Source organism: Schistocerca serialis, chromosome 1, assembly GCF_023864345.2.
Source record: "Schistocerca serialis cubense isolate TAMUIC-IGC-003099 chromosome 1, iqSchSeri2.2, whole genome shotgun sequence".
Taxonomy (NCBI): domain Eukaryota; kingdom Metazoa; phylum Arthropoda; class Insecta; order Orthoptera; family Acrididae; genus Schistocerca; species Schistocerca serialis.
The window spans coordinates 809,275,093-809,290,082 of record NC_064638.1 but is presented as its reverse complement, the minus strand read 5'-3'; the positions used below and the strand labels follow the sequence as shown (position 1 = coordinate 809,290,082).

At 43.1% G+C, this 14,990-nt stretch overlaps 1 protein-coding gene across 1 annotated transcript in view; it reads left to right on the top strand.

Annotated features, from left to right (window-relative positions):
* LOC126484140 (U-scoloptoxin(05)-Sm1a) overlaps positions 1–14,990 on the top strand; it is a 122,704-nt gene that overhangs the window by 53,912 nt on the left and 53,802 nt on the right. The window lies entirely within an intron of this gene.

The following is a 14,990-nucleotide window of genomic DNA, read 5'->3' as shown; positions in this document are numbered from 1 at the left end:
GAGGCGTTTTATAAGAAAAGGAGAATCTTCTGCAGCGGTATGGACAGAGAACTCAGAAAGAGACTCATAAAATGTCTTGTATGGAGTGTTCTTCTATATGGTGCTGAAACATGAACTATGAGGAAAAAAGACAGAGAAAGGCTGGAGGCTTTTGAGATCTGGACATGGCGGAAGAGGGAAGGAATAAGTTGGATGGACAGAGTAAAAAATGAAGAGGTACTGAGAAGAGTGGGAGAGAAAAGGCAGTTACTAGATGTAATAAAGAGAAGAAAAAGAAATTGGATTGGGCATATATTAAGAAAGAATGACGGACTGATAAAAACAGTTTTAGAAGGTTATGTAGAAGGGAAAAGGAAGCGAGGAAGGAAGAGATTCCAGATACTGGATGACGTGATGGACGGTACAACATACAGCAGCCTTAAGAAGGAAGCAATGGATCGCAGAAAATGGAGAGGCAAAGGACCTGCTAATATAGCAGATAACTGATGATGATGATTCTTTTTGAATCACCCTGTATAACTCAGAGAGTGGGTATTTTGCTTGTGTGATTAACGTGCGTAATGTTTATCTGCTACGGCACGCATTATAACCTTCAGTGTTGAAAGCATCGGTGTTTCGTTTGTGAAAATCTGGCCACTACTTCGAAACACTCTTTTCGATTTTAAATGATATAGTTTGTAAACGGCAATACGGGAAATAAGCTTTCTGGATTTCGCCAGTTGGATCCACAATGAGTTATATAAAATGTATTGTGCAGGGACGAAAGAAAAATATTCCAAAGCTTAAAAACTACCTACTACAACCGTGAACATCCTTTCAGGAAGAATCCAAGTCATTTCAGTTTCACTGAAACAGAACTGACACTTTTTCCGTTCTATTCCCATTATTTCCAAAACGCCAAGAAAACGTCAATAAATGGCTAATATTTCACTATTCTCACTGTTCGTCAGACGTATACACTGCTCCACAGTATACTGTTCAATTTACTCGACATCAAACGTGTACTTCCAATAGGAATGCCATTTGCTTTAGCCACATGCCGTACCTAAAAGTGCTGTTTTAATATCACTCGCCAATTCCATGACTTGTTACACAAGTATTCTATAGGTGACTGCATTTCACCTTGCGACGCCACCTAATTCTACATCCCGTGCGCAGTCGGGAAGAAACATGGTGGTTACCTGATGAGTGGCCAGTCATATTTACAGATGGGCTGATCAGCTGGACCCATGCAATTGTATGGCGACCTACGTTGAGGTAGGAGCTAGGCGAGTGTGGGGTGGCCTTCAGCATGAGCCGCCGCTATCCGCTTACGCAGCGCTCCTGCTTGCGGAACGTGCTAAGCTACCGTGCCGCGTCGTAACCGTAAAACCGCGTCTCTCGTACCTCCCAAGTGAGTCACCTCTCCGCCTTCCCCATTGTGTGCCCGTAATCAGACGGCTATCCCTGAACGGTGTTGTACCCTGTCAGCTCTGGCTTGCCTCAAGTCAATTGCGTAAGTTCGCGGTTTCTTTAAGTGTCGGCACTGAATGAGCACCAGCCCTTCCTGGTTGTAAAAATTATCATTTTCAGTGGTCTGATTCGATTGCATTCGCTACATCATCATTTGCTCTAATAAGGGAGAGTGAGTCCTGTTTCCAAACCATTTGTTAAACTTGATGTTATATGTATTACAAAGAAACCTGTTGAAGCAAACAAATCACAATCTAGATCACATGCTTTTATTGCAGTCACAGCCACAATTTTGGCAACCGATGAGGGAACAACCTGACTTTGCCCTTAATTGCCCTTAATCCTGAATTTCTTCGGAACTTATAGCACTTCATATGTTTTTTTCTGAATTCATTTTTTTTTCCCGAAATAGTCTCGCGGGGCTTGTTTAGACAGCATTCTGCTGTCTTCGGGTACCTGTCTAGCAGCAATGCGTTGTGCTGTTTTGTACGCACTTATACGAAACTCTTTAGGTTTTAGCTCTTGGTACAAGTTGAACTAATTAGCAAAATTTGTTAGCTACGTGATAAGACTATAGAATTCATGCAGGGTTAACTGTGCTCTTTACTTTCATCACACAGCCGACAACGTCCCGCAACAAGGTGTAACTCTCACACCCTGTAAAACCTTACCGTTTGAAATAGATGTGTTCCAGGAATAGTAATAAAGTTTTAAGTATCACCCCAAAAATAAAATTACGGAATTAATTTTTTGTTTGTTTGCAAGTAAATGTCTGCAGTTCTGGTACGCTCCGAAATCCACGCTTTACAGTACGGTATAGCATGCCGCTAAAGGGGCCAAAACAAAATGACAGCTAAAGATTTTTCTGAAAAAGCTGCCATATTTCCGCTAGTGCCGAATACGATACTAACTTTATCAATGGGCGCACCATTTTGTTTTGGCTTCCCTAGCGGCTTGCTACGCCACTGTAACGCGTGGATTTCAGTGTGTTCTAAATCTACAATCGTGTGCATGTAAACAAACAAACAAAAATAATTAGATCACTTTAGTTTTTCGAGGTATAATTAAAACTTTGACAGCCCCTCGTGCCACACAGCTTAACATATTAGCAACACACGGACGTTTGAAAAGTCAGCTTGCTGCCGAAGGCCTTGTGCTAAACTGTATTTGGTAATAAAATTCGACGAAAGCAGAAAATTCGTCAAGCCTTGTAGCTGCATGCACATAGACTACTCATCGATATCAACAAAAGGATCAAGGAAAAATTTGGGCGTGATGTACCGTCGACGACGAGGTCGTTGGAAACGGACTACAGATTTGGCCCTTGAGCACACTTCCACCCCATTTGCTTCCTAAATCTTACTTTTACATTTTCGTGTTTTGACTGTTTACGTGTTGTCATTGTGACGCGAACTAGCGTATCCTTTAACTACACGGAGACCCGCTTTGGCACAGCAGTGGCTGTTCCTACAGACACAGATTCCACATGGGTTCCGTTCAACTGTCTATCTTGTAGACTCAATTTTAAGCTACTCATATACGCGCAGACCAGTTACGTGCGTCATAGTATGTCCACAGTTGTCATGATCTCCTCATTTGCCACAGTATGGTTCACAAACTTTGAAAAGCACGCTACACAGTGATTCAACAGCGGTCTTATATATTTATGTGCCTCAGCGTCACGCATACTCATCGTGTGGATAACACAAAACCTGTAGACCCACACTCAGCAAAACTTTGTTGAGTACATTGCAGACGGTACTTCGCGGCGTACCATATATTAGGGTTCACTCCCGTAACTTTCACGCAAGGAGCACGGGAGGAAAGTCAGCTTAAATGCCTCTGTGGGCACAGTAATTGATCTAATGTTGTCTTCGCAGTCCCTACGGGAACGATACTGCTTCACATCAGGTTTGTAGTAAGTAGGGCGAATGGTCAACTTCGTTTTGTTGCGATCTTGACCGAGTGTACAGCTAGGGCGAAAAGGTAGGGGTACTGTGGAATGTACGTCTAAAGCATTTTGGGAATGTGGAGCTCACCCATAAAGCAGACGGCGTACAGAACATTACTGCTAGAGTATTTGGAATCTCCACAAGGTAGGATTAAAGGAAGACATCGAAGTTCGTAGGTGTGTTGCTGGATTTGTTACTAGTAGGTTCGACCAGTACGCAAGTATTACAGAGGTCCCTGGACGGAAGTAGGCGTTCTTCCCTATTAAGGAAGTCCGCCTACGTGGGCGAGTGGTCAACGCGACAGATCCTCACGTGGGCAACGCGGATTCGAATCCCTATACTGCGAGGGACTTTCCCTTGACGGTGGGACTGGAACGGCGTGCAGTCAGCCCCGTGATGCCAACTGAGGAGCTACCTAATTGAGAGACAGCGGCTCCAAGGTCTGCACGCCGGCAACAGCCGTCGGTGGTAGTTGTGCTGACCCCGTGCTTATCCATAACGCATCCGATGATGAATGACTGAAAATGACACGCAGTCGGTCGACTATCGCGTCATCTGCGGGGCCTGATCACGGCATTTCCTTTGTTACTATTAAGGAAATTTAGAGAACCGGCATTTGAGACCGACTGCAGGACGATTATACTGCTTTAGGACCAAGAAGATACGAGGCATGTTTTTAAAGTAAGTACCGTTTTGAAATTTAAAAAAAAAGGCGTGCTTAGATATCTCAATTGTATTTTTACACGAAAGCCTGTACCTTAATCTACGCACTGACGCCATTACAGTTTGATTCTTCCTTGTTTACTTTGTGTACTGAGTGTTTAAGATGCCTCCGGTAATCTTGAGTCCCGCCGACTGTGAAGTACGGGTTGTTATAAGATTTATTAGTGCTGAAGACCTAAAAGCGATCGATATTCATCGTGAGATCTGCGCAGTTTACGGAGAAAACATTATGAGTGATGGAATGGTAAGAAAGTGGGTGAGAGCATTTAAAGATGGCCGCACAAATGTGCATGATGAACAACGGAGTGGGCGTCCTTCGGTCGTTAATGAAAGTTTGGTGCAGGAAGTGGACAATAAGGTGAGAGAAAACAGACGCTTTACGATTTCCTCCTTGCGGGATGACTTTCCTAATGTTTCTCGTAGTGTTTTGTATGAAATTGTGACTGAGCACTTGAATTACCGAAAATTGTGCGCACATTGGGTACCGAAAATGTTGACGAATGAGCAAAAACCTAAACGTTTAGACAGTGCATTGACTTTCCTTGAGCGGTACCACAACGACGGTGATTTCTTAAGCCAAATTGTTATGGACGATGAAACATGGGTGGCCGACATCACACCAGAATCGAAGCAACAGTCCATGGAAGTTGAGAAAGGGCATCGTTTTGCTGTAAGACAATGCCCGTCCACATGTGGCGAATCAGACCAAAGATCTCATCACATCTTTTCGATGGGAAACGCTAGATCATCCTCCGTACAGCCCCGATCTTGCGCCCAGTGACTACTATCTGTTCCAGCACTTGAAGAAACACTTGGGCTGTCAGCGTCTTCAAGACGATGACGAAGTCAAAACAGTGGTGATGCAGTGGTCAACATGTCAGACGGCAGACTTCTATGAGGAGGGTATTCAAAAACTGGTACAACGTTATGACATGTGCCTCAATATTGACGGGAATTATGTAGAAAAGTAGATTAAGGTGCAGGCTTTCATGTAAAAATAAAATTATTGAGATATCATAGCACGTCTTTTTTTTTAATTTCAAAGCGGTATTTACTTTAAAAAATGCGCCTCGTAAGACGAGAGAAATCAGGGCTCATATAGACAATCGCTTTTCCCTTGCTCTGTCTGCGAGTGTGCGAGTCGAAAAGGAAAAGAAATGACTAGTAGTGTGGTACATGGTATCCTCCGCTATGCACCGTACGGCGGATGCGGAGTATGTATGGAGCTTGGCAAACTGATTTTCATTCAGTGGTCAGCAATCTAATAGAAAAGTATTAAGTGAAAAATTGTTATAGTATTCGCTATTGTCTACATTTACAGCTAATGATATTCATCACACCAACTATAAATTCTGTCTGAGTCATCCAGTATTCTCCTACAATCACTCAACGAGGAGTCTTCCTGTACACAACGGCATCGTCAGCAAATAGCCGTAAATTACTTCTCATCCTGTCCATCACACCATTTCTGTTTGTAGCGAATAAGAGCTGTCCTACCACACTTCCCTGGGACGCTTCTGACGGCGTCCTTGTTTTTAATGATCACACGCTGTCGAGGACAACGTATTGGGTTCTACTATTTAAGAAATCTTGGAGTCACTCACTTATCTGGCACCCTACTACGTTTGCTAGGTCCTTCAACAGTGTGCAGTGGGGCATAAATCTAGGAATAATGAACCTGCCTGTTGCCTTTCGTGCATGGTTCGAAGGATATCATGTAAGAAAAGGAAAAGCTGACTTCGGACGTACAGTGCTTTCTAAAACAGTACTCTTCTCCACTCTGTGAATCTTCTGCTCGAACTCTTATCTTCCTGGTAATGTTACCTACCTGGTCATTAATACACATGAACAGCAAGCCAAGCGTCCAACACACTACCCTGGCCCACATCTGAAGTTACATCATCTGTCGATGACTTTCCATCCAAGATAACATGCGGTTCGCCCTTCCTGCCAAGAAATCATCCGTCTAGTCTCAGATTTCGTTTGTTTTGTGGATTTCGGGATGTCATGTGAGAAAAGCGCAATTTGTGTTTCGTGTGACCGAATCCCGTGCTGGTTGGTATTGTGGAGATCGTTGCGTACGAGATACCTTTGGGCTCCGAATAAATTCTCAATTTCTACAGCAGATAGATTTCAATTATAGTATACAGCGGTTTCGTGGATCACTTGCCGTTCTTCTTGCAGACGTATTTAACATGCGCTTTCTGCAAAGCAGACAGAAAGCGGATTAAAACCAGAGGGACAAGACTCGAAATTGCGATTGTTCAGGTAGCAGTTTCTCAGGCGAGGGAAAAATAAAGACAGAAAAAATACTTTCCTGGCGATCGCAAACTTTTATTGAGAGAGGTACCAGCATAAAACTGTGTAAAACGCGTATCGTCCGAAAATCTGACGGCGTCAGACAACGATATGTAACAACAATACATCGAAGCACCCTAAGTTGGGCTCGCTATTCGAGAATTTGCGACTTTCAGTTCTCTGACAGTTGGGTATGGAGGAATGGGACTTCCCATCTCCAAGGTTGAGCTTCACAGTTCGCTCTCTGCTTCAGTGCCGTGGCTCTTCTGTGTCATTCCCGACAGTGTTGGCCACAACGCGGCGCGTCTGAAACTTTACAGTAAAGGAAAATATCACATTATGTAAATTCTTTCTGGTGTAGTATAGGTCAAAAATGGTACACAACATATCCACACAAAGTATCATTTACAATAATACCACAATTCCTTCCGCTTGTATTTCTTGCTTCAAACGTTGGTTGGTTGGTTGTTTTGGGGAAGGAGACCAGACAGCGAGGTCATCGGTCTCATCGGATTAGGGAAGGACCGGGAAGGAAGTCGGCCGTGCCCTTTGAAAGGAACCATCCCGGCATTTGCCTGGCGCGATTTAGGGAAATCACGGAAAACCTAAATCAGGATGGCCGGACGCGGGATTAAACCGTTGTCCTCCCGAATGAGAGTCCAGTGTCTAACCACTGCGCCACCTCGCTCGGTGCTTCAAACGATACATCTTTTCACAAGGTGGCTTTCTTTTTTGAAACAATTCAACAATCTCGTAAAACGCTGCTCTCCTAGTCGCAAGGCAGTTTTCTCTTCCTATCGGTGGTCTCTAGGTTTTCTTTTCTCTATGATGCTTCTCAAGAATTTCGCGAATAATAGATGGGAACTCGGCTATTCTCAGCTTTTTGTACGCATGGACGTAGCAGATAACAGGAGAATTTATAACAGCTAAATATAATGAATGTAAAGCAAAGTAGAGCAGAAATGTAAAAATGGTATCCTTTGTCTACGTTGTTAACGGATGACTACAGGTAGTCATGCCACCTGTATATCTATAACAGTGGCAGGCTACGATTCATTGGAGAATGAGCCTACAGAAGAAAATGCATACAAAACCAATAGAGAACATATAATTATGAGGTGCGAGTGGCCGCAGTCTTATTTAACTGGCAGGAGACTGAACCAAAAATGTTGAAAAAACTTAACTGGTTGGCCCTACAAGAAAGGCTTAATGCGTCTCGCAGGACCTTGCTTAAAAATCTACAAGAATCGTCCTTCAAGGCAGAAATTACGAATCTTCCTCAGCGCCCTGCGAATTTATCCCGTAAAAATTAAACAAATACGAACAGCCCTCCCAGAGGCACATAAAAAGTCATTCTTCCCATGCTCCTTCCGTGGTTAGATTAGAGACAATGGTACGGTAGAAAGATATCTTCTGCTGTACATTTCATAAGGATTCGAAGAATATAAATGCAGGTGTAGACTATCTGAAGATATTTTTAGTGCATTGTCATTGGAGGCTTCGCGTTTTTTGGGCCGTAAACTTTAAATTACAATTAATTTATTAACCGGCTATAACTAAGCTCGGAGCAATGTGTTATCAGTGCTTATTCGCTCGACTCAATTTGTCAGTGAGTCGCGCATAAACACTGGGATGGAGAAGTGTGTGTTTGCCCACAAACTGTTTCTAATCTGCAAGCAAAGAACAGTCGACACCTACGCCTAAGTATGACGTACTGTTTCCTCGTAGAAATATTGCCAAATCTCAGCGACATCGTTTGAGAGCCTCAGCAGAGACAACTACGAAATTAATATTAATGTAAACTTTACTACGAAGAAGTGAAAATTTTTGGTGACAGTAAAAGAAATAAATAAGCATTTACCAGTTAACAGTTTTATCGGTTATTTCGTAGTAACCACAACAGAACAGTGCACAAACGAAAAGAGGTTGAATGTTTTAAGACTAATTTTTTTCTGTGAAATTACGCGCTTTAATTAAAAAAAAATGTTATAACACGAGCAGAGTAAATATATTGTCAAGCCTTGCCTTTTCCACGTCGTGCTGCCGCTCTGCAGTGTACCTGACAAGTTCTGGACAAAACAAAGCGAGGCGTTAACATTTCATGTCGTTCGTTTCGGCAAAAAACGCGCTGCGAAACACAGGCGGGCAGCGTTACAAAGGTCAAGCGAACGCAGTCGCCCCTACAAAGTGCCAGCCTACAGCCCGGACCAGCGCGCTGCACTGTTTGGTTTCAACTCTACAAAGCTCATTTCAGGCCTCACTTGATATACTCTGCGATTGTACTCGAACTTTCCTTCTTTTTCTTCTGTTTCCTGGCGGTGAACGTGATAGCTGCACCCGCGGAGTCGCCAGTATGTTTATACGCAGGATATAGTTTAGTTTTTGTTCTCACTTTCTTTTGCGAAAAAGTGAAGTACCGGGTGATCAAAAAGTCACTATAAATTTGAAAACGGGATAAATCTCTTACTAATGTAGATAGAGAGGTACAAATTGACACACACGCTTGGAATGACATGGGGTTTTATTAGAACCAAAAAAATACAAAAGTTCAAAAAATGTCCGACAGATGGCGCTTCATCTGATCAGAATAGCAATAATTAGCATAACAAAGTAAGACAAAGCAAAGATGATGTTCTTTACTGGAAATGTTCAATATGTCCACCATCATTCCTCAACAATAGCTGTAGTCGAGGAATAATTTGAACAGCACTGTAAAGCATGTCCGGAGCTATGGTGAGGCATTGGCGTCGGATGTTGTCTTTCAGCATCCCTAGAGATGTCGGTCGATCACGATACACTTGCGTCTTCAGGTAACCCCAAAGCCAATAATCGCACGGACTGAGGTCTGGGGACCTGGGAGGCCAAGCATGACGAAAGTGGCGGCTGAGCACACGATCATCGCCAAACGACGCGCGCAAGAGATCTTTTATGAACTACTTTTTTTTTTTTTTAATAAAACCCCATGTCATTTCAAGCATGTGTGTCACTCTATCTACATTATTCCGTGGTTTATTAAGTTTTCAAATTTATACTGACTTTTTGATCACCCGGTATATCCGTGTATTTAGATGCGTTGACTAGTGTATTCTAACTTATTCCAAGTTCTTGCGTAAATTTCAGTGCATTTGCATTCTGTGAGCTGACTTCGGAGTGTAGTAAAAACCAGTAGTAGCGTAGCAGCAGAACTTTGATTGGACCCAGTGGCTGCTTGAGTTAGCGTTATATTACTTGTGGTATAGACGAAAACTGATTAAAGATGGATAGGGATTGTGTCTGTTATGTACTGGTGCTGGGGGAATTGGCCACTGTCCGTGGGATCTGTGTACGCCACGGTCTAAAGGCTTCAGGCTGCGGTCCTGAGCTGCTGGTGCCGCTGGGACACCTGATGAGAGCAAAGCTTTGGTCTGTGGAGCCTACAGTGTCGCCCGAGATCCCCCATATCGTAGCGCTTCCAATAGTCTCGTCCAAGCCGATTGTCACCTGTGAATGGCGAACAATGCCGGGATCGCTAGTGTTTCGGCGGAAGGAGAAATTGGGTACTGGCCACACGGCTGTCCCTTTACGACTCAAAAACAGGTCTGAGGTACTGTCCACTGCCGAAAGTACATGTGAGCTAGGAATGGACGACTCGTCTGTTTGGATCGAGGTCAATCTTCGTGAAAGGTCCGAACAAGCGCAGAGGGTGGTATTGCGTGTCAGAGGTAGCTCCAACGTTAGGCGGGTGATTGAGCCGCTTAGAGAAATGGAGAGCAGGTCGGAAAAGAACGCCAGTGTCCATTCTGCTTCCTTGTCGTGAGGATCACGTCCGAGACGTGGAGGAGACTGCCAGGAGCGATTAGTGCACTGGGTGCAACCGTATGAAAATTGTCTGGCTGCTTTGATGAAGACAGCTAATCTCACTTGCGGGCTGAGAGCAGATTATTATTCATCAGTCTTCTTACTGGTTTGATGCGGCCGACTGTGAACTCTTACCTTGTGCCAACGTCTTCATCTTAGCGTAGCACTTGCATCGTATGTCCTGTCTTCATCTTAGCGTAGCACTTGCATCGTATGTCCTCAGTTATTTTTTGATATACTCCGACCTCTGTCTTCGCCTACAGTTCTTAACCTCTAAAGCCTCCCTTTCTGCCGTGAAAATTTTTTCCTGATGTCAAACGCTAGACCTGTGATTCTGCCCCTTCTTCTTGTCAGTATTTTCCTTTCTTCGCCGATTCTGCAGAGAAACTTCATTTTTATTCCATTTAATTTTAAATATCCTTCTAAAACACTACATCTCAAACACTTTGATTCTCTTCTGGTTCACAGTCCATGATTCACTGCCAATCAGTGCTTTTCTCTAAACGTACGTTCTCAGAAATTTCTTCTTCAAATTCAGACCTATATTTGATACTCGTTCCTTCTTCCGTCTTGTGTTATTTTGCCTCCAAGGTAGCAGAATTCATTAACTTAGTCTGCTTCGTGATCCCCAATATTGATGTTAAGTTTAATCGCTAATCAGATTTCTGCTGCACCTTATTACTTTCACCTTTCTTCCGTGTACTCTCAGTCCATATTCAGTACTCATTAGACCGTTCATTCCATTTAACAAGTCCTAAATTTCTTCCTCACTTTCCTTGAGGACAGCAGTGTCGTCAACAAATCTTATCGTTGACATCCTTTCACCCTGAATTTTAATCCCACTCAGAACCTTTCTGTTATTTCGGTCATTGCTTCTTCAATATAGAGATTGAACAGTAGGTACTAAAGACTGAATCTCTGTCTCACTACAGCCGGCCTCTGTGACCGAGCCGTTCTAGGCGCTTCAGTCCGGAACCGCGCGACTGCTACGGTCGCAGGCTCGAATCCTGCCTCGGGCGTGGATGTGTGTGATGTCCTTAGGTTAGTTAGGTTTAAGTAGTTCTAAGTTCTAGGGGACTGCTGACCTCAGATGTTAAGTCCCATAGTGCTCAGAGCCATCTGTCTCACTACACTCTTTTTAATCCGATTACTTCATTTTTTGTCTTCTATTGTTATTGTTCCGTCTTCGTTCTTGTACAAGTTGCACATCACCTGTCTTTCCTATAGCTTACTTCTATTTTTTCAAAATTTCGATCATCGTCTTCTAACCAAACTGCGTGCCTATGGAATATCGCCTCAGTTGTGCGACTGGACTCGTGATTTCCTGTCAGAATGGTCACAGTTCGCAGTAATACACGGAAAGTCATCGAGTAAAACAGAAGTAATATCCGACGTTCCCCAAGGAAGTGTTATAGGCCCTCTATTGTTCCTGATCTATATTAACAATATAGGACACAATCTTGGTAGCCATCTTAGATTGTTTTCAGTATCAAATATAGGTCTGAATTTGAAGAAGAAATTTCTGAGAATGTACGTTTGGGGCAAAGCACTGTTTGATAGTGAATCATGGACTGTGGACCAGAACAGAAGAGAATCGAAGCGTTTGAGTCATTTACAGACGTGTAAAGTCAGCAGTTGACCAAAATGAATTGAAAAATGATTTAGATAAGATATCTGTATGGTGCGAAAAGTAGCAGTTGACACCGAATAAAGAAAAGTGTAAAGTTATTTACATGGGCACTAAAAGAAAGCCACTAAATTTCGGTTACGCGATAAGTCACACAAATCTGAAGGCTGTAAATCCAAAAGTTAAACTCATCCAACACGTCCTCAGTTTTCGTTTCGGTATATTATTCTTGTCAGCAACGTGGATTCAAGTGCCGCTAAGCTGATTGCACCATAGTTCTCACACTCATCTGCCATTGCTGTCTTCGGGATTGTGTGAATGATATTTTTCCGAAAGTCTTATGGCAGGTCTGCAGCCTCATACTTTGTGAACACCATTTTGAATAGTGATTTGATTTCCACATCCACCAGTGATTTTAGAAATTCCGAAGGAGTATATAGCCCGCTAGCCTTATTTAGCCGCAAGTCTTCCAGAGTTCCGTTACACTCTAATACTGGAGCCCCTATATCTACCATATCAACTCCCATTTCTTCATCTATCACATCATTAAAGAAAAGTTCTCCCCCTCTCAGAGGCCTTCAATGTACTCTTTCCACCTATCCACATTCTCCTCTACGTTTAACCGTGGAATTCCCAGTTTGCACACTTAATGTTGACGCCATTTTTTTTTTTAATTTCACCACAGATTGTTTTTTCTTGTATGCTGAATCACACCTTCCACTGATCATTTCTTTTTCGATTTCTTTACATTTTTCTTGCAGGCATTTTTGCCTTGCCTGTCCAGCACGTCCCATTTTTTTTCATTTCTAAGTGACTCAAATTGTTTTTTTCCTGTCTTTCCCTGTACATTTTTGTATTTCCTTCTTACAGTGATCAGTAGTTATTATATTTCTTCTGTTACCCAAGGTCTCTTTATCGTTTCTTTCTTTGTACCTGTGTTTGACGATCTACTGAGATTACCCTTTCTGGAGGTTTTCATTTCTCTTCAACTGAACTATCTACTGTGGTATTCATTATCGCAGAAGGTACAGCCGTGGATAATCTCAAACGTGTGTCGTCACTTACTTCTCAGTACTTCAGTATCCCAATCCTTTCCTCATTGATTCTTTCCAACTTCAGGCTACTCTGTATTATTACTGGTTTGTAACCTGAGTCTGTCTGCTCCTGGCTGCCCCTTACAATACAGTATTATACCTGATTTCGACATCTCTGACGATGATGTAATCCGCCTGGTTTACCCCCGTGTCTCCAGGCATTTTCGAAGTATACCACGTCTTCTTGTGATTTTTGGAGAGTTTATAATTTGTTACCTGCTGTAATTTATTGCAGCACGCAATCTTTCTTCTCTCTCGTTCCAACTACCAAGCCGATATTCTCTCGTAACTCTCCTCTTCCATTACTTTTCCTACTATCGCATTTCAGTCTCCCTTGATTACTAGAGTATCACCTCCTTTTGCACAGTGGATTACGTCCTCTCCCAGAAATCCGAATGGGGGTCTAATCCGAAATCATACTCCAATGGAGAGATTACCATGACACTTCTTATATAAGTGGCGTTAAAAAAGAAACGAACCGGAGACATAATTACAGAAACCAGTACCTGTATGTTATAAGTATTGACCCTGGCTGTTGAGACACTTGTCCCACCATGACACAAAGCGGTGAATGGCTGTCTCAAAAAATTCCTGGGGCTGCGATGTTAACCAGAACTGCACGTACAGCTGGACGTCTTCGTCCGAGGTGAATCGTTTTCCCCTCAGAGCCTTTTTAAGGGGATTAAGGAAACCCTAAATCTGAGTGGTCGGACGTTTGTAGCACCTGTCTTGTAACGAAACAAAATGGGCAATTTATTTTGGTACAATATGCAACCACTTGATTTTTTAAAATTTCGTATGTTCTTTTTTTTTATACTGACTTGTTTCCAAGCCATTGCAGGCTCATCATCAGATGGAAGAGTTACAGGAGGATTATCTCTACCATGTGCAGCTAGACGGTGTGGTCCTTGTGCTGGCTGAAACAACGGAATTATTTTAGTTACCAGTAACGGAAAGCTACGGGGAAAACGTTATGTTTTAGGATGAGAAGGAAGATTTTTGCGACACTCTTGCATAAAATATTCTCCGATTTCTCCCTGCGTCAGTTCTGTGTAAAACCGCGAGCTTTCGACGATTATCGCCGTCGTCTTCGTCTCTAACAACTGGCTGTCTCGGTTGCTGTTTTGATGACGTTATATACCTCATAGACAATTCGTGATTGGTCGTCAACTACGTCATACTGCCACAGATGGTCTCAACGTCTACGCTGGTGGTAAAACGAAAATCGGATGTGTGTCTCGGCCATTCTGTTACCGTTAAGCCGACCAAAGCTCTCAGCGCGCTGTTTCCACAATCCATTCCAGAAGAGAGCCGTTTTAAATACATTGATATACAGGGATATAATTAAACTGCGTAATTCCAGGTGTCCTGCTGAGTTGTTTCCATTTTATGCACAATATGTCGACGACTGACGCAGTCATCTTCTTCAGGTGCAGCGACTTTTGTTGTTACGCGTACTTTCTGCCTATACTCCAACCAGACTGTTAACTTCTGTTGGTGTCATGCCGTTATTCATAGCCTTGTTCTGTTCCGACCGCCCGCTACGTCCTGAAATGCACTTTTATCTTTCAGATCACGCAATGATATTGCGTGAAACGCTACTTCTCTCAGCGAAGTCCGCAGCTCGTGGTCGTGCGGTAGCGTTCCCGCTTCCCACACCCGGGTTCCCGGGTTCGATTCCCGGCGGGGTCAGGGATTTTCTCTGCCTCGTGATGACTGGGTGTTGTGTGATGTCCTTAGGTTAGTTAGGTTTAAGTAGTTCTAAGTTCTAGGGGACTGATGACCATAGATGTTAAGTCCCATAGTGCTCAGAGCCATTTGAACCATTTGAGCCTCTCAGCGAATTTCAACTCTGATGGGTGTGATGGCCGGCGAGATTTTAATAAACTAATTGCCGGTTTCCAAGCCTTATTCAAATTGAAACCGTCGTCCCTGTGTAGTAAGTTTCCTGACATGTTGATTCGATAGACACCTTAACTATGCTGTCCCAGAAACTTATCCTCTGCA